The sequence below is a fragment of the Pelophylax lessonae genome (genome assembly GCF_965119305.1).
Source record: "Pelophylax lessonae genome assembly, chromosome: 3".
In the NCBI taxonomy this organism is placed as follows: Eukaryota; Metazoa; Chordata; class Amphibia; order Anura; family Ranidae; genus Pelophylax; species Pelophylax lessonae.
This window is the reverse complement of record NC_138770.1, coordinates 489,836,059-489,839,869: the sequence shown is the minus strand read 5'-3', so window position 1 is coordinate 489,839,869 and position 3,811 is coordinate 489,836,059.

Sequence of the window (3,811 nt, the reverse complement as noted above, 5' to 3'; positions counted from 1 at the left end):
GTCTGTGACAGAAAAGAAGACATCCGAACCTGAGAGGTAGGGGTAGAATATAGAGCCTGTAGAACTGAAATAAAGGGACCTTTAAAACCATACCTAGACAGTGCAGCAAACATATAGGGCCAACTCAGGCGGTCGAACGCATTTTGGGCATCCAGACTCAAAATAATAGCAGGATGTTTCACCCTATTCAGCATATCAATCAAATCTATGGTGCGCCTAGTGTTGTCCCCAGCATGTCTAGTTGGGACAAAGCCCACCTGATCCTTGTCTATCAATTTGGGAAGTAGTAGGGAAAGGCGGTTGGCAAGGTTTTTCATAAATATCTTGTAATCAGAGTCCAAGAGCACTATAGGTCTGTAGTTATCGGGGAGGGATGGATCCTTACCTGGCTTCAGTATTACAGTAATAAAAGAGTGAGAGAATGAGGAATTAGGAACCTTTCCATCTAGTAAAGAGTTGTATAGGGATAGCATATGAGGGGCCAGGATATGTAAGTAAGTCTTAAAATATGTATAAGGAAGCCCATCAGGGCCTGGGGACTTATGGGCAAGTAAATGTTTAACCGTGGTGGAGAGTTCCTCAAATGTGATAGGAGTGTTCAGTTGCCGGCGATCAGAAGGGGATAAGTTGGGAAGGGGAATGTTCTCCAGAAAAGTGTCTATGGAATCCTGCGCAAAAGGCAGGTGGAGCGGTGGATAGAGCCAATTGTAAAGTTTCTGGTAAAATTCCCCAAATACTTTGGCCATAGTCTATGGACAATGGGTAGGCGCACCATCTGTCTGTATTAGGATGTCAGGGGGTTGAGCCCCCTGACATCCTAATACTGTATTAGGATGTCAGGGGGTTGAGCCTAGACACCAGCATTCTATGGGGTTTATTGGAGAATTCATACATTTCTGTTTCACCCAAAGCAATGATTTGGAGGTGGCAGATAAAGTTAGGGATTTGAGTTGGTCACGAAGAGCCATGACCAATCGGAGACGGGTCACCGTGGGGAAAGTCAAAAGGTGACGCTCGGCGACTCTCAACCTGCTCAAAAGGGCTACTTTCTGAGCCGCTAGGTTTTTCTTTAGGCGAGAGCCAGTGGATATACATTGACCCTTTAAAAAACCCTTGTGAGCCTCCCACAGGGTGGACTCCCCTTCCACAAAACCCACATTCAACTCAAAGAATTCAGTCAAGGCCTATGAGAGTGTTTCTCTAGTAGCTGGTTGATTCAACAAGGACTCATTCAGTTGCCAATGGCATTTCCTAGGAAATTCCCCCGATAAAGACAAGTCAATGTAAAGTGGAACGTGGTCGGACCAGGTAATCAGACCCAGTCAAAAGCGGTGCAGAAACAAAAAAATAATCTAGTCTGGAAAACCTCTTTTGTGAGGAGGAATAAAAGGAAAACTGTTTGCAGGTTGGGTGTTTGATCCTCCAAGCGTCAAACAGATGGTGGGTCCATATCAGCCTCCGAAAGGAGGCGGGCAAGGACTGCTTTGAGGAGGGGGACATAGTGTGGAACAGGGATCTCCTATCCCGCAATGGGGAAAAAAAACACATTAAAATCACTGCCCACAATAGTGAACGGTTGGGGGATTTTTCCAAAAGCTCTAAAGTGTCAGAAAGAAATTTTATCTGCCCAGTGTTTGGAACATACACATTCATAAGTACAAAATGGGTAGACAAGTATTTACATTCCAAGATCACATAGCGACCATGAGGGTCTAGTCGAGAGGACTTAATCCGGAGAGGTCAGGTGCGCTTAGCTAGAATCGCCCCCCGGCCTTTCCAGATGAGTCTGATGCTACAAACGAGTGGGAATAATATCTAAAAGGCGAAGTTGAAAGAGCCTCCGGGGTGGAAGTGCATCTCCTGAATCAGAATCACATCGGCCCCAGATGCCCTAAACTCTTTCAGAGCAGTCCATTGTTTTTTAAGAGAGTTCAGACCTTTAACATTGTATGATAAAAGTTTTAAAGCCATAGAAGGCAGAAGTAGAAGGCACATGGAACCTGTAAGGAACGAGGGGCATCCCCAGGGTATACCAGGAGAAAACTTTACTTTGAAAAGAAGGTCATACAAGGAAAAAATTAAGAAAAAAGTCTCATGAAAAAGTCAGAAGCAAAGCAAACACAAGGCCTCAGAGGCCTAAATAGCAAAAAAAAAAAAAAAAACAGCCAAACGGTGAAAAACCAGAGACAAAAAAAAAAAGCACGGGAACCTGTGGACTGTGCCACATGGTGTGTGTGGAGACATGGCGGCTCCGCAAGACAGAGAGATGGGGGGCAACAACCCCCCTCTCCGACCCAACAGTTAGTGCAAAAGAAAGAAACAAATGTTGATACAGTCTCTGGATTGGGCCATGTGATCTGTTATCTGTCCAGAAGCGATCAAGGTGTAAAACGGAAGGGAGCCTTGGTGAACACGTAGGGCCTGAGGCCAAAGCTGGATCCTAGAGAGCAGACATGGAGGAAATTAGGTAGGGTACTTGCTCAGATGGGTATGTTGAGGAGTAGAGGAGGTCTTCTTTAAAGGGGCCTCAAACAGGAGTCCAGATCCTGGTAGGTGCAGAGGGAGCTCATGGCGTGGAAGGCGGTGGAGGAGACTCTTCAGCCGGGAGTGGAGGAAGGCCTAAGCTTTTAAGGAAAGCATCACATTCATGGAGGTCTCGCAGGGAATGTTGTATTCCATCCTTCATAACACTCAAGCAGAAAGAGAAGCCCCAGTAGTACGGGACTTTATTGGACTGGAGGTGAGCAGTGATGGGTCACAGAGAGCGCCTCTTCACCAGGGTGATAGGAGATAAGTCACTAAAAATTGTAATCTTGTCACCTTTGTATTCAATGTGGGAGCGGTTGCGAGTGGTCACCGTGAGGGCCTTCCTTGCTATCATAGTAGTGAAAACGGACCACAACATCTCTCGGCCTGGCCCCTGTGGGAGGCTTAGGGGCCAGTGACCTGTAGGCACGGTCCAGCCGCCAGTCTATGTCAGCAATATTATGTGCAAGAAAATTGAATAAGCCTAGGAGATATGGACGGATCTTATTATCAGGCACATTTTGTGATCTCTCTCTAATGCGCAGATTTTGGCGCCGTTACTTATTTTTCAGATCTTTCTGGTGGATTTGTAACTGCAAAACTGAGTGTTTCAAGGACGAGCCTGGGCTTGCACATATTGGATCATGTCATCAAATTTAGTTTCCAGGGCATCTGTTCGTTCCTCAATTTGGTCAGTTTTCCCCCTCAGTTCCTGGGATAATTTCCCAACTTACTGAGCTATATTGCGAGTCAGCTGGAGCAAAAGTATTTGTAATTTTTCATCTAGGAGCTCAGGTGTTAAAAGGGATAGAGTAGAGCAGCCGTCACTAAATGGCGGCCCGCGGTCCAGGAGCGGCCCGCACGATGATTCCGCCCGGACCCGTCAGGCCGCCACTGTAAGTAGTTATTAATTTGCTGGGACCGCGGGTGTCCCAGCAACCAGTGACATTACGGGTGTGCGCCCCGCCCCCTGCTTCTTTCTTCGGCTCCCTCCCAGCCAGCCGCGAGTTGGGGCGAGACGTCACGAGCGGGCCCCGCCCCCTGCTTCTTTCTTCGGCTCCCTCCCAGCCAGCCGCGAGTTGGGGCGAGACGTCACGAGCGGGCCCCGCCCCCTGCTTCTTTCTTCGGCTCCCTCCCAGCCAGCCGCGAGTTGGGGCGTGACGTCACGAGCGGGCCCCGCCCCCCTGCTCCTAACTGCGGCTCCTGACTCTCACACTCAGCCTAGCCGCGAGCACGCCCTGCCCCTCTGATGTTCGCTGCTCCTGGCTCCCGCATTTTCTGCTCC